Source organism: Leptidea sinapis, chromosome 22, assembly GCF_905404315.1.
Source record: "Leptidea sinapis chromosome 22, ilLepSina1.1, whole genome shotgun sequence".
NCBI lineage: Eukaryota > Metazoa > Arthropoda > Insecta > Lepidoptera > Pieridae > Leptidea > Leptidea sinapis.
The window spans coordinates 11,269,708-11,296,247 of record NC_066286.1 but is presented as its reverse complement, the minus strand read 5'-3'; positions in this window follow the sequence as shown (position 1 = coordinate 11,296,247).

Genomic DNA, 26,540 nt, shown 5'->3' with positions numbered 1-26,540 from the left:
CCATTATAATGAAATTATCCTCACAATAAACTGAGTGGATCCGCATTAAAAAAATTATAAAAATGACACTGACAATGAAACTAGCGTTTGACCAAAAAATAACTGGCATAATAGTTTTCACAATAAAAGATCAAATGGTTCATTAGATTTAACTATATATTCGGTATTTTTATATCAAACTTGTTGTATTTTTTATATTATATTTATTACAATATATAATATTATTTGAGAAATATTTCAAAGAGCCGATATTAATTTTCTACGTTTGAAGTACGCGATAGCATTCCTAATGAAACCACGTCGTGCAATATCTTCTCTGCAGTTTCACGCCAAAGATTGTATTTGAAATTAACTGTGAAGAAATATTAATTTATTTGAAATAAATAATAAATTCCGTATCTAATGTACTAAATGGAAATGAATAATTAATAATTGTAATTACTTAGAAACTAATAAAAGGACATTTACAAAGAAACGGCCAAAAAATATGTGCGATATTCTGTTAGAAATTATCCTCTAAAATATTTACGAATACTTAAATGGAAATTTTTACGGGAGTTAAAGTTTTGGAGATTTGGTAATTTGTGGAACAAAGTTATGATATCGTTTGTACAGTAATTTTTTTTTAAATATAAAATTTGAATTTAAAAATTAAGTGGCCTGTATTATAGATTAATATATTTTCAATAATATATATGTCAAATCTATTTCCACAATGTATATACACATTGAACTTTTCACTAAGTCCATTCAATTTCACTTATAAGATAAGATATACACAGCACCAATGTTGCACAACACGTCAGCTGTATAGCTACAGATATTCTGCTATAAGTATTTCGGTAACGCGAACTTACGAGATTTCACCACAAAGAATCTAACCATATATATTAATTTTTTTAATTATTTATTTATCGCGTGCGTCAATTATTATTAGTCAAAATTCTGTCGGTGATGCTAACCCATCAGATTTTCCCCTACCGAAAAGTGCCCAACGCGGCATAAGAAGTATTCACTTCAAAAAAATTAGAAATCGTAACAATACGACCAGACTAAATAAGTTACACATAAAAGTATCGTGCAATATTTCTTGAATAATTTGTTAATTCAACTAAATAGTAAAAAAAACTACGTTTAAAAAAACTGACTTCAAATATACAAAAGTACAAAATAACTTAATAGAGATTTAATCTAATACACCTCTTATACTTACTATAATAACATCATCCACGTAAAAAATACTCATAAAAAATGTTCATTAAATGAAAACTACTGAGCCAAACTATGACAAATTTAATGGGACAAAATGGCAAACATCAAACAAAAGAAATCACGGAAATGGATCATAAGTCTCAGAGTAAACAGTACACATACATAAAAAACAGATTGATTTGAGAACCTCCCCCTTTGCGAAGTTGGTTAAATAGTTCAAAGTAAAATATACTAATATACGAGTGTAGTTTAAATAATTGTAATTTAACTAGAATACACTAATTAGCAGTACTTATAATCTGCTACCAAAGTACGAGCAAGTTTGAACTGAACCTGGTATCTTGTTGACAGAGTAGGTACTTGAAGACATCCTTTGTTACTAGATAATTAGAGGTACGTAACTTATAATGCTATGAAACAAACTAAAGTCCCAAAACACTTGCTTAATTATTTTGTGCGAACTGTTATTAGGGGCTAAAGAATGAAATGGTCCATTTGTATTGAAAAATTGAAATCTTTTCTTCAGATCAGTCAAATTATGCGGCACTCATTTTTCATATTTTTTGATTTGACGCAAATAAGTCAATATTGTTGCTATAATTTAACCTACGGATAGTAACAAGACATACACTCTTGTATGTACCAAATTGTTGTTTAACCTGACTCCGACCGCAAAATTCCACCTTTCCATGACACGCCACAAATTGCGATAGCATGCCCAACATCGGGACGTGTGGCGTTCCACCAGAGTGCGATTTTCTTTCACGTACAAAAAAGCTGTGGAATGAGCTTCCTGGTGCGGTGTTCGCCTTCAAAGAAAGCGCGTACACCTTCCATAGCGGCTGGAAACACGACTGTGAAGCCTCTGGTGTTGCAAGAGAATGTGAGCGATGGTGATCACTTAACATCAGGTTCTCCTCTTGTATAAAAATAATGTACTTTTCAAATTCCGAAAAGCCGTTTAAAATGATAAGTGACCAACCTAAACAAATTAACAACGCAATGTTTTGACAATTGGAAATAATTCCGAATTAATTGAGCTATTAACATACGGAATGAGATTCGATACAAGGCTAATAGACCCTTGACACATCACTTCTCAGCTGATTAGATTTGGTTAAGATTAGATATATATAAAGTCAATGTTGATATAGTATAAGATTAGTATGAGTCAATTAAACAATATGTTTCTTTTAAATGCAAAATAACCATCACTTCTGGGATTAATTACACAAATTAAATTTGTAAACAAAATTTATGAACGATGTGGGACTCGAACCTGTGACTTTCTTCCACTAAGCCAACCGTTCGAATGATGTATCGTTCATAAATCTTGGTGTATGTCAAAGTCAAAAAAATCTTTATTCACTGTAAAACTTTATTAGTTATTTAGTGCATGTCGAGTGGCAACATTAGTTTTAAGTAATGTTCAAAATTACTGTTCCCCTCTCCCCCTTTCCTCTATAAATGTCAACTTCAATTTGAATTTTATTATATTACTCTTGCTGAGATTTTTCACGAAGAGACTCCATCTTGTCGTTTTAATATACGCAACACTGAATTCAAAGTTAACGCATGTTTAATTTCTAAAATCATCAAAGTTAATAACCATAGTTCTTCCATAGTATATAACATCAGTTTTCCTCACCGCTACTGAACAGTATGTCTTGTTGAACTCTCAGTTTGTAATGTGTAATATGTGTGTATGTTGTAAATGTGTCATCATTTAAAAAAAATAACTAGAATTGTTTAGATTTGAAAAAGCGACATCTCAAGTCAATTTTCTAATATCCAAATATTGATGTTGAACAGGTTATCAACTGTAAAGTAGATCCTGTAGATGGAGCCACAACCTACCTTCTTGCCTACCAACACTACATCTTCCGGTACGTGGTCGCCATTCGAGTACTTAACTACCCCAACAGCCATCTGTCCGTCGAGCCATGTCCTCTGCCCATGGCCACTTCAGTTTCGCATCCATCTGGGCTATGTAAGTGTAACTTTGACTTTATAAACAAATAGTAACTTATCGTCAACTTAGATGCCTAAGATACTCACTACCAAGAACGATGATTACATCACAGATCGTTTTCGTTTTGCAGTCTCGCTTAAGGTTACCGATATAATCTGACTGTGAATAATGTTCTAAGTTAAGTTATATTACTTGTTACTTGTAGACCTGATTAAATTGTTCTTGTTCGTCTTAAGTTTCTATATACGCGTGTTTATCGAATAGCGAGTTTGACCTTGTTGGAAAGTTTAGTTCTTTTTCTACGTCAGCATTATTTATGACTAGTTTTTACCGGTGACTTTGTCCGCGTTGAATTGTTACTTTGGGCAATTCTTGTATCTTTTAGGATACTTTTCAAATAATACACACACAAACTGCTCTTTCTGCTGCTCGCAGCGCTCTTCTATGATACAGCGTATATCCCTTGTCCGGGGAACTTTAATCTTCTATTTGATCCCCATGTAGTTCAAAGCTTCAAAAATGTTGGAGCAAATGTTTATAACTATGTATTTATTCAAGCAAAACAAATCTTATAACTATATTTACAGAATTATGACTACATAAAATTAAAACTATCATTATGTGGAAGCGTACCAAGAATACTGGCAGCATTTCCACGTTAGATAGCTAGGCTGATCCGTTGACCGAAATAGTTGCTAGCGTTATAAATTATTTCTTATCAAGTGCCTAAATACAAAGTTTCATGGTTTTATCTTCATAAATGACGAATATCCAACAAAGTGCCATTACAACCCCTTCATTTATTTTTTTGCGATAAATAGCCTATGTCCGTTTCGGTGGTTTAGGCGTGATAGCGTAAAAAACAAACTTACAATCACATTTATAATATTAGTAGAGATACTTACCCAGTACATAAAGGAGTTAGGGCAAAAAAATCAAATAGTTCTGACAGGTAACAAACCACCAATCGTTAAACTTTGTTGTTGGTTGATTGATTTAAAGGTGGAACGACGGTTGTTGACAGTTGTTCCACATTTAAATATCACACAGTAAAACAGATACGTAGAGTAACTTACTATGTTACTAATTACTATGTACCCAACGGAGATTGAATCTGCAACTGCTAGCTCTCTAGACAGCCACTTATCCTATGTGCTCGTCCAATATGAGTACAATTGAGATTTTATATTAAAAAAAAATAAAAGCTCGCTGAGTTTCTTTAGCCCATTCTTCTCAGGTCTGAGGTAATCTCTTTTGAATAAAAATATTTGAATTTGAATTGACCTGTTTTAAGCACTGTTTTATGTAATCAAGCACTTATAAAAACAAAAATACCAAAAAAAAAATTTTTTAACAAAATAACAACCGCCTTCGAAAACTTCATTCCAAAACAATATATATATATAATGTGCACTAAAAAGTATAAAAAATAATTGCGTATTTTTATAAAATATAATTAATTAATCTAATTCTAGTTACGATTATTGTTATTTTTGGAATCGGTGTCCTTCCGCCGCAACCCGCTCTCGCCTCTCGCCTCCTCACAACTCAAGCACATCTCACCTATAACTATGTATATAGTAACAAACCTATCTTGGATGACACTGATATATACCGATATAGTATATAATAAATTTTTCAATGCAGCAATGAACGTATGTACTTTGCAATTTGATTACAGACAGTGTTCCGTTACTTTGTTATGGATTCCGTAATCAGAACCTAACCAAACTCTCACAAAACTATCTTTGAAGTATATGCTTTCCAACAAAAATAAAATTATGAAAATCGGTTCGCGCGATATTGAGTTATTCGTAAATTTATCATCCACTTTGCTATACGTATGTATAGGGTCATGACGCGTCCGAGCTGGTTGCGCCACCAAATATGGTGCCCAACTAAATGGACACCAGGTCAGTAACTCTTTACAGAGCTGTATACATTTTTTTGGTAGCGGCGACTGGTAGTAGTAGGGATTCGCCGGTTCTGGCTCACTTGTTCGTGATGCCTACTAAAAAAAAAAAAAAGGGTTTGGTGTCAAACTGGGGGTTTTGACGTATTTCCGAGCGATTGCGCTGATCCGTTTTTCGATATCTCTTATAGTTTCAAAGTTAGCTTTTTAAGTTAAACAGATCCATACTCATTACTAATCAGTGGTAATTAACCTAATGATTGGTGAGCGCCTCAATGTTAATTCTATGAATGTGATAGATGTAATTAGTAAATTACCTCTCACATCCGTAACTACGATTAAAACGACAGTTTTGTGCTGTGTGTCTTATTTATGTTAAAAGATTATAAAAATAAAGTATACAATAAAACATCGTTGCAGATTGTACCATTTTCAAAATATTTGATGAAATCATTCAAAATCTTCTTATTAAACTCAAAGTATAGATACATTAAACAGTACTCGCTAAATATACTGCGTCAAATAAATTCTTTACTCTTGTAGTATTGTAGATATACATTCTGTAATTGCTTTGTAAAAACCCCGGCTGGAATCCCTAAGCTGCACGATCATATGAATCGAAGTATTGTCCCATATCATGCTCATCAATGTGTATTGTAACCCAGTGAGAGCCTGGCTTATTTTCACTATCAATATCAAGTCAAGTGAAAAAAATCTTTATTCACTGTGAAATTTTATAAGTTATTTAGTGCAAGTCGGGATGAAGTACAAAAGTTACAATAGCATACAACAATATTCATTAACAAAATTTAGAAAATTAATTCCAACTATCTTTATCATTCAAATAATCTTTCACATTATAATAGGCCTTGGATGTTAATTTATTTTTTACGATACATTTAAATTTTTAATAGGTAAGATTTTACTATCATTTGGGAGTTTATTATAAAATATAACACAATCCACTTTAAAAGATTAAGATATTTAATTTTACGGAGCCTAGTAGATGGAATTGCGAGTTTATGTTTGTTTCGAGTATTGGCATTATGTACATCACTGTTCTTTTAAATTGGCTAATATGTTCATGAGCGTATAGGAGGTTCTCGTATATGTACTGGCAGTGTACTGTCATAATATTAATTTAACTAAACTTTTCTCTCAATGAATCCCTTGAACGCATTTTATATATTGCTGACAATATAACAGGGCGTAACAACGTATATCAACTATCGCTTTGCTGCGTAAATATTATTTTGAATACTGAGATCAATTTTCTACAAATAATTCTGTATCTCGTTTGTATTCATATTAGTTTAGAATAAGGTCTTGTCAGTTGAGGGATTGAATATTTATGTGGTTCATGTATTATATTCATGTATTTAAAAGTTATAGGGTTACAACTTACAATAAAACAAAACATCATTTTATGTACTTATATTAATTCAAAATTATAAGGCAATATAGTAGTATTTTTAACCAAAAATAATACACACCCTTACAAACGACCAAACATAAACATAACTGCGGTAATCTATGGAAATATTATGATTTTTATCAATTTTATTGTATAAGAGCTTATTCAAAACGAACTTTGGTTTTTGAAATGTGTCACTTTAGTTAAGTGATATAGCTCTTTGTTATTATTTTGATGTAACAAATTTTGAGATAAATAAAATACACTTTGGTTTCTGTGATTACTTCCTTTCGTGAATATATCAACAATCCGACCATCAGACCTCCTCATCAGGTCATCAATTATTATTAGGATTAGTTTAAGATTTTTTCCGTCAAACATATTATACTTAGAGATCAGGCAGTTATATCTTGAAAGTAATTAACATGGTTGAGATTTTATAAAGGTTGCTATATATCATCAAAGCATCAAGTGATTTAGATTAAATTTGTGTCACTGACATCATTCAAAAATTTTACAAAATTATTTGCGAAAACTGATTTTCCACACCCACACACAATCAATGCACCTTCTACTACAAAAAGGTTTCAAATAATATAATGAGACGATTTATTGTTAAACAACCATTTATTAATTATATTTAAATATAAAAATTTATAAGTAAACCAATATACAGTATCTACATCATAACTTACTCCACAAGTTATGTATCTAATCTATTCTTTTCAAAAAAATTAATTCAACCTTAAAACTTATATAATATTTATTTTATTTTATGATAACTCCAAGCTAATGTATCAATATAATTTGCTTAGATATACCGTTTGGTATGACAAACTAGATTTATTTATTCGTTGAGTGAAAATATTATGCTTTATTGACTTAAATCTATGCATTGAACAATATTCATTCTTATTTTCAAATAGGCATAACTTATAATTTTCCATTTTCATATACTTACTTAGTAACACTTTTATTAAATTTGAATGTGAATTTTCCCACAACATCTAATGCATGCGTTTAGATCTAAGTCCTAGGAATTCATTAAATATGTTAACTTTTTTTTCATCTTTATAATTATCGTACCGTACTTCTTTTAATTGACTTTTGGATAGCAAACAATTTTTTTCTGTAATCATAGGTTTAGAAACGCAAATGTAAATCAGGTTTTATATCCATGTAAAATTTTTATATATCAGTGTACAATAATTTTAATTTATTTCGAAACTTATTTAACTAGTGAAAGTCATTGCATTAGAGTTTTAGAAATATTCAATATATAAAATCCCAAATAAATAGGTTTATTGAAGAACAATTTAGTTTTTCGTAATTGAACTGCAACCAAATTTTCATTTTAAAATAGATAAACTATGGAATTCTATCTTGGCAATTAAATCTTGTACAATTTTACATTTACTCTTTTTTCAATATTTTCCATTGTTCTTTATACAATGATTTATTCATTAATTTATAAAAATATTTTCGAAATCAGTTGTAGGTAGCTTGTTTATGCATGTTCCTATTTAAATCTATTTAATATTGTAACTATGAGCTTTGTTTGAATTTTAAAACTCTATCAATATTTTGTAATTTCTGTGTGTGTGCGTGTGAGGCGCCCATATTAGCACACCTAAAGTTCTTTACCCGAAATTGTTCTTCCTAACCATTTGAAATCCGAATGATCATTCTTCCTAAAAATTTTCATCCTAAAGTTTTCATTCATACTATTTGTAGTGCTACCGGCGATGCTCATATCACTGATATTTCTGAAAATTGTAATTAATAACATCATTAATGTAAATATATTTAAACCCCTACTGTTCTTTATCATAACGCTTCTATCCCTAAACATACTCACCATAATATTTTCACTCAGACTCAGAAAGAACCATTTACCAAGTGTAATAAAAAATATATGTGGGTAGAAGATTATTTTTATAGTTTCAATGATTATTATTTTAGCTTGGTATACCTATAATCTTTAATCTCATTTAGATTTTGTTTTCTGAAATATTACTGTAAATAATGTGTGTTGCTATATATAATATATAATGATATGATATCTATTTGAGGAATCTCTTCGATTGCTTACATTTTTTTATGTTAACTTTGACTCCAATGATAATGAAAAGATTTTGCAAACTTAGTTATTGAGTACTTATTGTAAGATGAAACTCAGTATTTAAAAAAATCAAAAGTAATTTTAACCAGAACATTAGAACCAAATATATTAGAACCAAATCCTTTTCTAGAAACTAAAGGTAGATTAGGTTAGGTTCTCTTCGATTGCTTACATTTTTTTATGTTAATTTTATTCTGCACACTGATTTTTTTCAAGAAATAAAAATATTCCTAATGAATCTTAATTTCAAAAATGTAGTTGCAGTATAATATACGGTGAGGATTATTTTTTTTTCTGTCAAAGTTTATGTATTACGCCTGAAGTATTTTTATGGAAATTAAAAAAATTGTGTGTAAGCACGATTTTGATGAATGATTAAATCATGTGCGAATTAGATGGAGGAAAACTTCAAAAGCGTACCTATGTAACAAACGGATATAATAATAATAAAGATATCATATCATTTTTGATAGAGTTCAAAAACATTTCTGGTGATTCTAATGTTTGTAATTGGTAAGATTTACCTACTCTTAATTTAATATGAAATTATTCTATTACAAAAAGCTGATTAATTAACTGTGACGTTTTTTAAAGTACTATATAATTGCATTACGTTAGTTTTACAGATGTTGCTTGTAAGATGATTTGAATAATATCTTATCCGTTGTTCATGCATTAAATTCTGTTGAAAAAGTAATTGATATTATTCCACAAACATAAGAAAAATACAAGGCATATACAAAAACTATAAAATTAAATAATCATAAAATTCAACTGACATGTTGATTCGATTAAATTTCTTTCATTCAGTTTAGACAAACTTGTCAAATATTTGAAGGAAGAACAATTTCAAACTTTAAGACTAAATTTTCCAAATAATAATGATTTTTTAGCTTTCTTTTTATTCATAATAATCAATATTATAAACATTAATTTTGCGTAACTTTGTTTTCACGTAACATGTAGGTATAACATATAAGAATAATAGTACCTTGTACCATACAAGTAGTTAAATACATGTTTTCATATATACATTTCAATTAAATAAGTTTAATATTAGCGGCTATAGCTTTCAAATAATTAATATATTTTTAATTCTATCATTTTTGTCGATGTATTTTCTTTTCGCCCTAGTATTTATAGTCATATTTCAGAAAACAGAATCTAAATCTTATAACCAAATCCTTTTCTAGAAACTAAAGGTAGGTTAGGTTAAGCTAGAACATAAATACATATGAGCCCGGCCGCAGGCCGGGCAACACACATTATTTACAGTAATATTTCAGAAAACAAAATCTAAATGAGATTAAAGATTATAGGTATACCAAGCTAAAATAATAATCATTGAAACTATAAAAATAATCTTCTACCCACATATATTTTTTATTACACTTGGTAAATGGTTCTTTCTGAGTCTGAGTGAAAATATTATGGTGAGTATGTTTAGGGATAGAAGCGTTATGATAAAGAACAGTAGGGGTTTAAATATATTTACATTAATGATGTTATTAATTACAATTTTCAGAAATATCAGTGATATGAGCATCGCCGGTAGCACTACAAATAGTATGAATGAAAACTTTAGGATGAAAATTTTTAGGAAGAATGATCATTCGGATTTCAAATGGTTAGGAAGAACAATTTCGGGTAAAGAACTTTAGGTGTGCTAATATGGGCGCCTCACACGCACACACACAGAAATTACAAAATATTGATAGAGTTTTAAAATTCAAACAAAGCTCATAGTTACAATATTAAATAGATTTAAATAGGAACATGCATAAACAAGCTACCTACAACTGATTTCGAAAATATTTTTATAAATTAATGAATAAATCATTGTATAAAGAACAATGGAAAATATTGAAAAAAGAGTAAATGTAAAATTGTACAAGATTTAATTGCCAAGATAGAATTCCATAGTTTATCTATTTTAAAATGAAAATTTGGTTGCAGTTCAATTACGAAAAACTAAATTGTTCTTCAATAAACCTATTTATTTGGGATTTTATATATTGAATATTTCTAAAACTCTAATGCAATGACTTTCACTAGTTAAATAAGTTTCGAAATAAATTAAAATTATTGTACACTGATGTATAAAATTTTTACATGGATATAAAACCTGATTTACATTTGCGTTTCTAAACCTATGATTACAGAAAAAAATTGTTTGCTATCCAAAAGTCAATTAAAAGAAGTACGGTACGATAATTATAAAGATGAAAAAAAAGTTAACATATTTAATGAATTCCTAGGACTTAGATCTAAACGCATGCATTAGATGTTGTGGGAAAATTCACATTCAAATTTAATAAAAGTGTTACTAAGTAAGTATATGAAAATGGAAAATTATAAGTTATGCCTATTTGAAAATAAGAATGAATATTGTTCAATGCATAGATTTAAGTCAATAAAGCATAATATTTTCACTCAACGAATAAATAAATCTAGTTTGTCATACCAAACGGTATATCTAAGCAAATTATATTGATACATTAGCTTGGAGTTATCATAAAATAAAATAAATATTATATAAGTTTTAAGGTTGAATTAATTTTTTTGAAAAGAATAGATTAGATACATAACTTGTGGAGTAAGTTATGATGTAGATACTGTATATTGGTTTACTTATAAATTTTTATATTTAAATATAATTAATAAATGGTTGTTTAACAATAAATCGTCTCATTATATTATTTGAAACCTTTTTGTAGTAGAAGGTGCATTGTGTGTGGGTGTGGAAAATCAGTTTTCGCAAATAATTTTGTAAAATTTTTGAATGATGTCAGTGACACAAATTTAATCTAAATCACTTGATGCTTTGATGATATATAGCAACCTTTATAAAATCTCAACCATGTTAATTACTTTCAAGATATAACTGCCTGATCTCTAAGTATAATATGTTTGACGGAAAAAATCTTAAACTAATCCTAATAATAATTGATGACCTGATGAGGAGGTCTGATGGTCGGATTGTTGATATATTCACGAAAGGAAGTAATCACAGAAACCAAAGTGTATTTTATTTATCTCAAAATTTGTTACATCAAAATAATAACAAAGAGCTATATCACTTAACTAAAGTGACACATTTCAAAAACCAAAGTTCGTTTTGAATAAGCTCTTATACAATAAAATTGATAAAAATCATAATATTTCCATAGATTACCGCAGTTATGTTTATGTTTGGTCGTTTGTAAGGGTGTGTATTATTTTTGGTTAAAAATACTACTATATTGCCTTATAATTTTGAATTAATATAAGTACATAAAATGATGTTTTGTTTTATTGTAAGTTGTAACCCAATAACTTTTAAATACATGAATATAATACATGAACCACATAAATATTCAATCCCTCAACTGACAAGACCTTATTCTAAACTAATATGAATACAAACGAGATACAGAATTATTTGTAGAAAATTGATCTCAGTATTCAAAATAATATTTACGCAGCAAAGCGATAGTTGATATACGTTGTTACGCCCTGTTATATTGTCAGCAATATATAAAATGCGTTCAAGGGATTCATTGAGAGAAAAGTTTAGTTAAATTAATATTATGACAGTACACTGCCAGTACATATACGAGAACCTCCTATACGCTCATGAACATATTAGCCAATTTAAAAGAACAGTGATGTACATAATGCCAATACTCGAAACAAACATAAACTCGCAATTCCATCTACTAGGCTCCGTAAAATTAAATATCTTAATCTTTTAAAGTGGATTGTGTTATATTTTATAATAAACTCCCAAATGATAGTAAAATCTTACCTATTAAAAATTTAAATGTATCGTAAAAAATAAATTAACATCCAAGGCCTATTATAATGTGAAAGATTATTTGAATGATAAAGATAGTTGGAATTAATTTTCTAAATTTTGTTAATGAATATTGTTGTATGCTATTGTAACTTTTGTACTTCATCCCGACTTGCACTAAATAACTTATAAAATTTCACAGTGAATAAAGATTTTTTTCACTTGACTTGATATTGATAGTGAAAATAAGCCAGGCTCTCACTGGGTTACAATACACATTGATGAGCATGATATGGGACAATACTTCGATTCATATGATCGTGCAGCTTAGGGATTCCAGCCGGGGTTTTTACAAAGCAATTACAGAATGTATATCTACAATACTACAAGAGTAAAGAATTTATTTGACGCAGTATATTTAGCGAGTACTGTTTAATGTATCTATACTTTGAGTTTAATAAGAAGATTTTGAATGATTTCATCAAATATTTTGAAAATGGTACAATCTGCAACGATGTTTTATTGTATACTTTATTTTTATAATCTTTTAACATAAATAAGACACACAGCACAAAACTGTCGTTTTAATCGTAGTTACGGATGTGAGAGGTAATTTACTAATTACATCTATCACATTCATAGAATTAACATTGAGGCGCTCACCAATCATTAGGTTAATTACCACTGATTAGTAATGAGTATGGATCTGTTTAACTTAAAAAGCTAACTTTGAAACTATAAGAGATATCGAAAAACGGATCAGCGCAATCGCTCGGAAATACGTCAAAACCCCCAGTTTGACACCAAACTTTTTTTTTTTTTAGCAGGCATCTCGAACAAGTGAGCCAGAACCGGGGAGGCAGAACCGGCGAATCCCCGCTACTGGGAGCCAGAACCGGCGAATCCCTACTACTACTGGTTGCGCCACCAAATATGGTGTGCAACCAAATGGACACCAGGAAAGTAGCTCTTGACATAGCTATATACATTTTCTTGGTAGCAGCGACTGGTTGCACCACCGTGGTGTCCGTAAGCCAGCATACAGACACCAGGGTCATGACGCGTCCGAGCTGGTTGCGCCACAAAATATGGTGCACAGCTAAATGGACACCAGGTAAGTAACTCTTTACAGAGCTGTATACATTTTATTGGTAGCGGCGACTGGTTGCGCCAGCGTGGTGTCCGTAAGCCACCATACAGACACCAGAGTCATGACGCGTCCGAGCTGATCGCGCCTTCAATTTGGTTGCACAATCACACCGACACCAGGCGAGTAACTCTCTATAGAGCTGTATATATTTTGTTGGTAGCGGCGACCGGTTGCGCCAGTGTGGTGTCCCGTTCAAATATATTCCTTATTGTTTTCGAGTTTCACTGTCACACATATCAAAGCTGTATATTTATAAGCCTGCGCACACATAGCGGCGCGCGCCAACATGACTCGAATTATATAAACAAAATAGGTTATCTAAATTTCTGTCAAGGCTACAATTTATAAAAAAATTAACTAGAATTAATAACTATTTATTTAAAAATTTACTACACGAACCAACCCAAGTGTTTTGACGAAAATGAAATAGGCAACTCAACATTTGCGTATTATATGGGCTTGATCGTTTTTATTTGTTTGTAATCTAAGTAACTAATAAGTCTTTTCAGATACAACACTCAATTAACATTTTTTAAATATCATATTACTTCATTTAATTTCTTTTTACCAATTTCACTTGTTATATGTTATTTCAAAATATTCAATTATTGATACGTACATCAATTAACTGTCATTGTGTATAAATATATTTGTTTGTCTTGTTATTAATTACTATTTGTACGCCACAGCATGCGGGCAAGGAATGGAGAAATTTTATTGTGATTTGAAACATCTATGTATACCCATGACTACAAATAAATGATCTTATCTTATCTTAATTTGTCTCTATTTGTCCTACAAATAAGCGAAACGTTAAAAATTATTAAATAAATTTGATTAGTTTGAAATTATTACTTTGATGGGTGAAAACTAAATAGTTTTATCATTTAAAGGATAGGCCGAGGACGCTTCTTATTCGAATACTTTACATAAAATTTATGATTTACGCGTATGTTAAAAAATTAGGCTAAAATGGCCGTACCTTTTTTTTACTTGCTTTACGTATTTGATTCTGTAAGGGTTTGTCAAGGTCGCATACATAGTAAGTCGGTCAACTGGGAGCATAAGTTTATAATAACTTGTGTCTGCTGTGATAAACAGAACAATAATAATATAAATACAGTGTAATATTGTCGTTTAATGGAATAATATTCAAACTACACTTAGTCTTTTTGACTCTTGGATCAGCGGAATCTTTAAAATAGATACAATATATTTTTTTTTTTGTTACATGATAAATATATAATACGCCACAAGCACCAAGGTGTCATCTGCTAAAGAGTCATAGCGGGGATCTTCATTACTCGCGATATATTTTTTATTTCCTTATAGGATTTCGGCTTTAACAATTATTGTGTATAGCTTTCATATTAGACAGTAGTTAGTGAGAGCCAATTTTTATTTGGTTTTTTGACGTTGAAGCAAAGAGCGTGTTAACATATTGACACGAGAGTGGGTCAGGGATTGGAAATAATACTCCGCTTATAGGAACGAGTCTTTATTTGCGTTCACTTTTTCTGAACTTGCACTTCGCCGGTCTGCCGCTGTTCCTCTTGGGGGCTACGGTACCTTGAACGCGTCACACTGCACCGAATTACACACACACATTAGTGTTCGGTGCAGTGTGACGCGTTCTTTTATTATTCATTATTCATTAGAATAAAGAACCGTCTCTTCTGACTTCTTCTTCTTAGAATACTTCCACTTTTCACAACTTCTTCTTTTCTTCTTCTTCTTCTTTACACTTTCGAGTCAGAACTAGAACTGCCGTAGGCCACGCTTAGTACGGCTTATAAACCCCCGGATCTGTTCTATTTTCAAAATGATTCTCCCATTCCATTTTTAAATTTAAATTGTACTAGAAAAATCTTTTAACTATTTTATCTTGCTTACACATTTTCTATCCCTTTTTTTCTGTTCGATTTGATCCTGAACTTACTAGAAATTTCCATTAACTTTACAAAACCCAAAAAAACTCCATACACTGGGTAGGTGTATCGAACCCGGGTCTACAGCGTCTAAAGTAAACACTTTTCCGCTAAAGCTACGAGTATTGCTGACGGAGTCGTTAAAATTATCAATGTCTTGAAGTTTGACAACTCTCGTCATGTACGATGCAGCACGATATGACGTTTGACAACTCTCGTCATATACGTCGTAGCGTTGCTACGCGACAATATTATTAAGTAGAGGTTAGGTAATGTTCTTAATTCTTGTGTTCTTGATTTAAATAAAACTAATTGCAATGTTCAAAGTAATTATAATTACTAGTTTATATACCTTATTGAAAAAATAATCAGGGATAATTTTAGAGAGAGCTGTCAGACCATAAATAATACACGTCAAACTCTAAAAAACTGTTTAGGAAATATGCATCACTTGGTGATGGGTACATATTTCTTACGTAGGGGGTGGAGACTTAAGGAAGGTTCCGTCAGCCCAAAACCCTTATTAAAGAAATGTCCTATTATAATTTTGACAGGTGACCCAAGATCTTACCGAAACCGGTTTATTACTTATCATTTCACAGTTTCTTTTTTATATAGTTAGATAATAGTTTCATTTATTTTAGTATTAGATTTTTATACTATTAATCTAGATCGTAATAAAACTGTTTATATATTAGAATATATTTTTTTATGAAAATAAGGGACCTAAGTTTCCTTGCCCATTACAATGCAGTGGATTCTTGAAAAACCCAAAAATTCTGAGCGGCACTACAATTGCGCTCGTCACCTTGAGAAATAAGACGTTAATCTCATTTGCCCAGTAGTTTCACTAGCTACGGCGCCCTTCAGACCGCAACACAGTAATATTTACACAAAGGAGCCTCCCATTGATATAATATGGTAAATGTTATAATTAAGACTTTGAGACTCTTACAAACGTTTAATTTAAAAGTTAATCTAATATATAAAATTCTCGTGTCATGGTGTTAAACATTCGAAACTCCTCCGAAACGGCTTGACCGATTCATGAACTGTTGAGTGCATATTGGGTAGGTCTGAGAATCGGACAACATTTATTTTTCATCCCCCTAAATGTTAAGGGTGGTCCACACGAAATTTTTTTTTTAATTTGTTTGATTATGAGTCATCATTAAAAAATACGTACAACTTCAAATTTTCACCCATCTACGATCAACAGTTACTTTTGTATCGCGATTTAAATATAGGCAATACAACGTTTGATGGGTCAGCTAGTAATTTTATAATAATTACTGACAACTATAACACTATGTTATATTTAAAACAAGGTGCCTTTATAAATGTTTAAAAGAGGATTTCAAGACCTTTGTCACTCCTTGATATAGCTTCCCAAAAGACAACTCCTGGCATTTTCAACATTCAACCTCGGATGTCACTTTTACAGAGGACTTCTACAGTCACATAGATTAAGTAAACTACATAACAATTATAATTATGTACTAGATAATGTATGTTAGTATGTATAGTCATAAATACTTATTTTAATATAAAAATTTGGTTGTTATTGTTTACAAATTTCACTATACGTTATATAATTTCTCACGTACAGACTCTCATTAGTCTATAGTGAAAGAAAAAATTCACTACAATTGACTGCATTTTTAATACTAATAGCCCGCGGCCCATCTGCTTTAGTCTTCGACAGAGGATGTGTTGGTATATCGATAGCACGATATATGAATGAATGTCTGACTTTTACCAGTGGGGCTCCACAGTGGGTTACGCCATTGCACAGGATATAATGCCGGGTAGATTATGGGTACCACAACGGTACCTATTTCTGCCATGAAGCAATAATATTTCAGCATTACTGTGTTTCGGTCTGAAGGGCGCCGTAGCTAGTGAAATTACTGGAAAAATGAGACTGAACATCTTATGTCTATTATGTTATGGCACTGCATTGTAATGGGCACGGAGAATCAATTACCATCAGCCAAGCAGCAGCCAAAAAAAAAACACGGTAATCATCTTGAAAATGACTGAAATTCTGTTTTCTTTATTTTTTTTTTTATTATTAATTATAATTAAATACATTGTTCTTCATGCCTTATATAAATTTACAGCCTCGGTCTCAAAAACAGAAACAAAGAGGCACCTTTAAATTAAATTCCTCTGGATGGCTCACTAGGAAACCCTGTGCAGAGCGAACCAGTGATTACCGTCTGCTATGTAATTTTATTTAATGTTAATAATGAATGAAATAGAACTAAGACTGACACTTAAACATTATTTATCTAAATTCAACGCATACCTATCTTATAATAAGAACTGTATAAAATTAAACAATAATAGATAAAACAAATAGTTATATAGATAATGCAAAGTTATAAATAAATATTCATAATTAAAAATATAAAGTTATATTAATTTTGAGTTAGTAATTTTCTCGGTTTCATCATAGCTGAGTTGTAAAAGCCACTCTCGTACTGTAGATCTTACTTTGTAAGAAGAGAGGTCCGCAATTTTTATTTTATTATTTTCTTGGTTATATATTGAAGGTCCTAGATAGCTAGCATGATTTCGACACATGACAAGATTGAAGTTTGGAACACAGTAAATATTTTTGAATCTAAGAGAAGGTATAGCCAAATTTTCTTTAAGGCGACCGGGCTTTTCGTGCTGGTTGGTTATTAAGCAGTGAAGAAATAATTGTCGAACGAACGAGCGAAAATTGTTAATACTAATTCATTATAGTGAATAAATATTATTCTAAAAACAATGCGTGAAATGGTGGGTAATTATCAAAGTTTGTAACATTATAAGCGCGTTCCAAATTTGAATTTAAAAAAAGAAGATTTAAGTAATTAAAATATTTAATATATAATAAGGGAATGAATGAGCTTCCTTGTGCGGTATTTCCGGGACTATACGACAATACTTCATAAGCGCGTACACCTTCCTTCCTTAAAGCCCGACAACGCTCCTGTTATTCCTCTGGTGTTGCAAGAGAATGTGGGCGGCGGTGATCACTTAACACCAGGTGTCCCGTACGTTCGTTTTTCCTCCTAAAATTATGACAACAATATTGTTAAAGTTATTTTACCTTGATTAAGAGCTAGTTAGATCTTAGCAAAAACATTTTCAGTAAAATACGTTATTTCAATGCGAAAACAACTAACAAATATGTTTGTTGCACGTCTTTATACTAATAGCCAATTAGTTAGTATTATACTTTATATTTTCTTTAACAAGACAATAACACAACAATATTTTTCGTAGACATTGTTTACGTTAGATAATTGCAAGAAACCAACACAATATTATCGTGAAAACATAATATCAAAACATTTTCCACACATAAAGCGATGTATTTCTATCCTTGATAATACTCTAGTTCTTTTTAGTACAATATAATATTTTATGAATAATATTTCACGACACGTGTAACAGTTTTCAATAACGTATCTCTAGTTACGGATATATTGCTATCGCCGTTTAATGACAAGATCTTATCTTTCCATAGTTATGTCCAATATTGTTTTATTATGTATTATTATATTAGAATGCTATCTTTTTTTTTTTTTTTTATGGAATAGGAGGACAAACGAGCGTACGGGTCACCTCGTGTTAAGTGATCACCGCCGCCCACACTCTCCTGCAACACCAGAGGAATCACAAGAGCGTTGCCGGCCTTTAAGGAAGGTGTACGCGCTTTTCTTGAAGGTACCCATGTCGATATATATATATATATATATATATATCTGTCGATAAGGATAGAATTGTCTACCTCTAGTAGGATAGATAGGATATTGAAAACGGCCGTAAGTCATATAGAAAAAAGATTTTTGAAATAAATTTCACACTAATTCATATTGTATTATTTTATATTGGAATTAAGATTCGAGTTATTCTTCTTTAAAATGTTGAATGTACCTTTTTTTAAATTATAAAAACCAACCTAGAACCATGAGGCCATCCCTTCGTACGCTCGTTTGTCCTCCTATTCCATAAAAAAAGAACTAGTATGTAAGTACAATTCAAATGTTAATGTTGAGTTATTGTTGGTATATGTAATAAAATAAATAAGATTTTTTATGAGAAGAAGTACCCGATGATAGGTGACCAGCACTGCCCATTGCAATAATAATAATAATCATTTAATTCGGATTTATCCATACAAGAGATTACATCCATATTTGTTAGCACAATACAGAGTCGCTAAGGAGCCTTGATTGACCCAAAAATTCAATACGACATCACAATTACAGTAGCCACCTTAGAAATTCGTGCCTTAAGCAATGTATAAAAGATGAAAACTACCTTTACTTGAAGGGATTTTCTCCTAGCGTAAACTTATCCTTTTTTCTATGTAAGTATTTAGTAAGTTGACAACAAGGCCACCTCACGTAATAACTCAACCACACTGACGGCGTCGCTTAAGTAATTTCTTTTGTCTCCGACTCGTTTTAATCATCATAAAGAAAATAGAATTTATTGCCACAACATTGCGGCGTTGAAGAGTAACTTTTGGTCGCTTTCGATTCAGGAAGTTATTATACATCGGTCACGAATATGTTACATAGGCGAGCGATTCTATTGTAAGGTTCAATTACTTACAACGGAAATTATTCATTATTATGTAGAAAATTTAGTGTCTATTTTTCCATACAAGCGTACAAAACTCTTCTCTACATTGTTTTTACTATTTAATATAGAATACTTCCTTTCCATTTAGTTGAAAAAATGTCGTTACGCCGAGGAGGATGTGATTGCTAAGTACGAAACTACAAATTTGAGTTATTTACTTATGATTTTTAGTCGGAGCTGAATTTCTAATTGCCTTACTTGCGTTAGCATGACGGTATGTTGTTTTAGAATTATTAAGTCGTGAAAAAGGCCTAAGATATGTTCCCTCTTAATCATCATACGCTACAGACAGAATACAGTAATAGAACAGTACTTTCTTTAACTTGATAATCAGCCGGAAACAACGCACACACACACATTCACACGATTTACACGACCGCTAAGCAATCTTGGGAAGACATAACTATTGAGTGTCACGCCGTACGCCACCGCGACTCGTCGCTGTCCGAGTTAAATTAGCTGTTGTAAATATATGTAAATGTACCAACCCTAGTGCACCGCGCAGACGTAGGTATAAATTTCAGATACCACTCAGTTATGCCACTGTTCTATTACTTTTATTGTGCTATAGATGGGTGGACATATGGACTATAATCATCAAACAATCCATTGACTAAAATAACTCATATCTTGAAACTATTAAAAATACAACCCTGCTAAGTTTGAAAGAAAGAAAGAAAAAATGTTTATTGACGTCATTATACATTCTGATAATAGTTCTTAAAGGTAAAGTATTCTAATTATGATCTAATGACGCCAATGGGCCCCCAACTCAGCATAGTTGTGTTTTCGAAAGAATACACAACGCTGGTCTTCCATGGAAACCCAGAGAGCGCTACTAACACGCAGTCCTATCACACGAAGATTTACAAGCTATTAATTCTCTATGAGCACAGAGCACAAAAAATAGTAAAACTAGGATCTAAAATGAAAACTCAAGCAATTAATTATTTTTTAAATTTTTTGTTTAATAATACATAAGTTATTAATATAGGTAACGTTAGTCTTAATATTATAACAGACCAGTCATAGCAACCCTCCGGAATAAAGATAGGAGCTAGGTGGTGAAAACTAATGCATACCAACGCAGCCGCCTGCGTTGGTTATGTGGGACTCAAGTAAAACCTAAGTGCCTACCCACTAAACACCACCTGAGTTTGGTTTTGAGCAAGTGCCCTCTAAGCCCTCATCGAAGGCGACCTTCTCTCGGAGAGAGGCGCATGAGTGTCTAATGAGGCGCGTACGGGCTTATATAGACTCACTGACGCCCCAACTGCTTCAAAGATGACATCTCCTGTCATCACTTCCACCATAACGCCTGCTGTCATTGTTGTCATCTCCAAAATTACATCTTCTACCTATGCTTCTAACATTATAATATATTATATTTAATATTTATATCAAAAGTCTTATATCAACATAAAGGTTTCATTACGAGTACAGTCACTTACGGTTGTGTCTGCAAAAATCTCTTTTGAATTCAGTTTGAATTTGTATTAACTTCTAGACTTGACAGATATTGTTTAGACAAGCATCTCGCTGTATATTTTTTAATATATCAAATTTTATACTGAAATACTTTTCATCCAGTAAAATGGAAGGCTGTTACTATTTGTTTCTCGAAATGAAGAAAAGAAAAACAACTCGATATTTCTGACGAGTATATACATAGATATACATTATTTTATTAAACCATCGCTATCTCCGATAATGTAAACATACTCTCAATCCCCTTGAAGTCCTTTGACCTTTAAATACATTCCCAAAGGCCCAATACTTTGGACAAAACCCCGTACCCACCGGGAAATTAACAATGCCTCTTTTTATAAAATTTAAAGATCGTAATTTTCTGTTTTATTGTGATAAATCATTATGCGTGAACAGTTCGATCACCCCAAGTATTTCTGGACGATTATCTTCCGTAGTATAAGCAATACGTACGTGCAATGTAAAGTGGATATCCTTCCTCACGTGACTCAGGTTGGGATTTATAGATCGTACTCAGATTGCTTAGACTTGAATTACGAAAAAATAATTGAGTGTAAGCCTTACATGATCTTTGATTTCGTTTTCATGGTCATTTGACAGCTGAAATAATGCTGAGCTTAAGCTAAGACAGCCTAATGCAAATAACAAGATCGCGTTTTCTCGAACACAGCAAAGTTATACGTGAGTAAGGTCTGAGCAAAGTCTAAGTACGCTCTATTGATCTCAGCCTTAGTCCGCCTAGAATTTGTTATTGTGGTTTTCACAATTTCATAGGTTTTATTTTAAATTTTTTTGCACGCAGTCTTAATTAATTAAAAAAAAACAGCATGAAGTGCTTTTCCTTGACATACTTATACCAGTGTTACCACAACGGCACCTATTTTAGAAAGGCACCGTAGCTAGTGAAATTACTTGGCAAATGAGACTTAATATATTATTATATCTCAAGGTGACAAGCACAATTGTAGTGCCGCTCAGAATTGTTGGGTTTTTCAAGAATCCTGAGCGGCACCGCATTGTAATACGCAAGGCGTATCAATTACTGGTCAGCTGAACGTGCTGCTGGTCTTGTCTTTGTTTTCATTAAAAAAAAACATGCGCTATCTACCATTTACAGTTCGGTCAAAATTAAAATCAATAATTTATAAAAATGGATTGTGCTAAGATTAAAAAAGTATGTAATTTTCATTGGGTATTCCAAACTGGCACTTCACTTTTATTAATATGCACGGAATGTTGGAACTTTTTTATTGACCTCTTTATTTACTCCATCTTGCACTCTTTTCTCATTGTTTCTGAATAATTTAACAAACAACCCTAAATACTCATTTCTTAATTAATTATTCTAGTTTCATATTTCTTCTGCCATACTGAACATTTAGTAAGCGGAGGAATCAACACTCCTGTATGAATAGTCAGAAGGGCTTTGTTGAAAACATTATGGCCCGTACCAAACCTTTATTTAGTTGCCTAGTTTCGCTCTCCTGTACATTTCAGCTTCACATTTCCATCTATAGTAAGCGAACTTCCGAAATGTATATCCTTTCACTTCTTCCACTGTTTTACCATCAATATTACATTCTATAATACGTAGTTCTCTCTCAACAATTACATCATCTTACTAACGTCTATTTTCATTCCAATCAGTACTAATGACTCATCAGCAGTCATTTCCATCTTCTAGAGTTTCTCTATCAATGAGACACTTTACGACGATTTCATTCATTCGCAGGCCATCTTCACACTCTTCCAGAAGTATCAGCATTGATCTAAGAATAGAATTTACAACCAAGTCGATGCAATATATTTTCTAACACTACAGCAACGTTCCTAACGGTTGCTCTGCAATCACTACGCTATTCAGGTCATAATAGTCATTTTTACAATACATCTTTGATAGTGCGATAAACCTTTTGCTTTTTAGCCGAGAACTTAACTGTGTTGCACAAGAATAAACTCCTCCAAACTCATAAATTGTAAATATCACTAACATCTCTAGGCTTACTTTTATATTAAATAATAAGTGTTTGGATGTTTCATTTTTCAGAGCACAATAGAATACACGGAAAATAGAATCACAAAGAGTAGGCTTTAGTAAATAAGCTTCAGTTGGCTCGCTTCGTTTCCGACAGTACAAATCCATTGAGACTCACCGCCGTTAGACAAATGCAAGCTGCATTAATTCAATAGTTATATAAAATTTGTGTTTCAATATGTTTCAGCGTTTTACGTTTTAATTATATTAGTTTATCTTTTCGACTTTACACACTTGTGCACAGGGTAACTTCCGGGTAGACTGCGGCAACTTTTTATGCCGCAAGCATCTAATACTTGCATATTTACTATTTTGTTGCAGGGCATAATGATATAGTATTACCTATGAATATATATATATATATATAATGAGTCCCGAACAGAGATTGATAACCATAATATTCAACAAATAATAAATAAATATGTGACACTTCACAGTGAAGTGAACTCCTTCAGTTATTAGCCAGTCTTTTCCAGCGTATTCAATCACATCATCAGCGCACCTCTTACACGGTCTTCCAACTTTTTCTAATACTCAACGGCCCTTTCCATTTCGTTGCCTGTATCGTCCATCTCTTGTCTGTGAGTCGTGATAAATGACCGGCCCATTGCCATTTTAGTTTCAATGTGTGGGTCAGTCCATCTTTTTATTTTTGTTTTTTGTATGATTAGAACATTTCTTATCTTTTCAATTTTCTTATTTTTAATATGCTTGTTTCTATTGCTTTCTGTGTCGTTCTAATCTTTTGTTTTATTTCATTCGTGAAATGTCCATGTTTGATGTCCATATAGAAGATAAGGTAATAAGCATGTGTCGACTACAGTTTTCTTAAGCTTTAAATTGATATCTTCCTTTAAAGTTTCTTTTAAAGACTAAAATATTTTCCAGGTTCAATTCCTTCTTCTTTCGACTTCTTCGTTGGATTTTTTTTTCAAATGATATTTGTTTGCCCATGTACATATATTTTTCAACGTATTAAATTTAAATTCTCCTAAAACTAGATTTCAATGCTTTTATAAGATTTCTGCTTAATCACCAAGCCAACAGCAGAATCTTAAAATTCACAGTACAAACTTTACTAGACGTACAGCTCAAAAATGCACTTTTAAAAAGAGTTAACGCAATAAGATATCTTGGCATAGTCGTAGACGAAACATTAAGTTTCAGAGATCACGTTGCTGCTGTCTCAACTCGTTTACGATTATTGGTATACACCATTAAATTGCTACGAGGTCGGCCGAGCTTTCATTATTAAAAAGCATCTATTTAGCCCTCGGACAATAGATCATAAATTACTGCATTCTAGTCTGGTGAGGTACAAATTCTACCAACCTAATAAAAATGGAAAGAGCGCAAAGAGCTGTGTTAAAAGTCGCTTTGAGGAAACCGATTAGATGCCCAACGAATGTTTTGTACAGCGACGCTCAGGTGCTCAGCGTTCGAAAGCTTTACCTGAAAAGCATGTCTGAAAAAAACCTGTCTGTCAAACAAAACAGCTCTGAACTCAAAAGAGTACAATACATTGCTTAAAAACCGAGTTTACAAATTGCCTGTTACTACTGTCAAAACTGCATTTGCATGTCACTTTCCAACCTTTTTACACCCCCGGATTTTTAATAAACTGATCCAGCTATGTGAATTTAAAGAACACTCCATCTTCAAGGCTAAAGAGCTTCTATCAAATTATTTACCTACATATACACACAATACTTGTATAGTTAATACTTTTAGTTTATTTCTTTATATGATTAGTTAAATTTTAATAATCAGTTTGTTGTCACTAGCCGCTTGTATATCTTTATTTTATGTTAATTCTAATATTTCCCCGACGAGACAGGCAACGCCTTGTTTGGGGGTCAGTATAAAATGTTAATTTGTACATGTAAAGTGCGAAATAAATGATTTTCTATTATTTTTTTGTTTGTATCTTAAAGCTGTTGGTCATCACTACGGTTATATTGAAATTCATTTTTAAACCAATTTTTAAACTTGCTTTGTCCAGTGAATTGGTCACATTTTCTAGGTCTTTTGGTGTTTCTGCTAATACTACGATGTCATCAGTGAACCTAAGATGACTCAAGAAACAGCCATTAATTATAATGCCTTTGTTTACCCAGTTAATTTGTCAAAATATACAATCCAGTACCGAAATAAAGATTTTTGGGAACAGAGGTCCTCCTTGTTTTACTCCTAGTTCGATTTTTATAAACTCTTCTCTTGTGTCCAATTTATCATTACTGGTACTGTTAGAGTAGATGTATTTTATTATGTTCTGATATTTTTGAGGTACTTCAAGGGATTTCCGTACGTACCAAATTGAATCGTGACTAATAATATCAAATGCTTTGTTATAATCAACAAAAGCTGCGTAAAGTGGTCTATTGTATGTACTCTTTATATTTTTCGAAGTCTTGTTCTAAGGTAGTAGGATCTAGTAGTATAAGAAATGACATCAAAAAGAATTCTAAAGGAATCAATTTTGAGAAAATAAATGCCTTTTATGCCTTTTAAGGTATGGGATATGATCCAATGTACTGAAACCTGAGCGAAAGCCAACTTGTTCTACAGGATGTTCGCTGTCAATTTGGTGTGTTAACCTTTTTAAGATTATTGAGGAAAATAATATATATATATATATATATATTTGGAAAATTATGTAAGTAAGTAATAAGCATATTAAAACTAATAACAAAATAATTATACAAAATATAACTGATTAAATTACAAGAAAAACCAAGTGTTTGCAGTAGTGTAAATTCGCATTAATTATCACCACAGGAAGAGCTCGCTTACGTTAAGTTAAATATGTTGAGAGATCTAATAAAAACGAAAATATATTGTAAAAGTTACTTTAAACATTATGTTCAAGAACATGGGAGATCTAA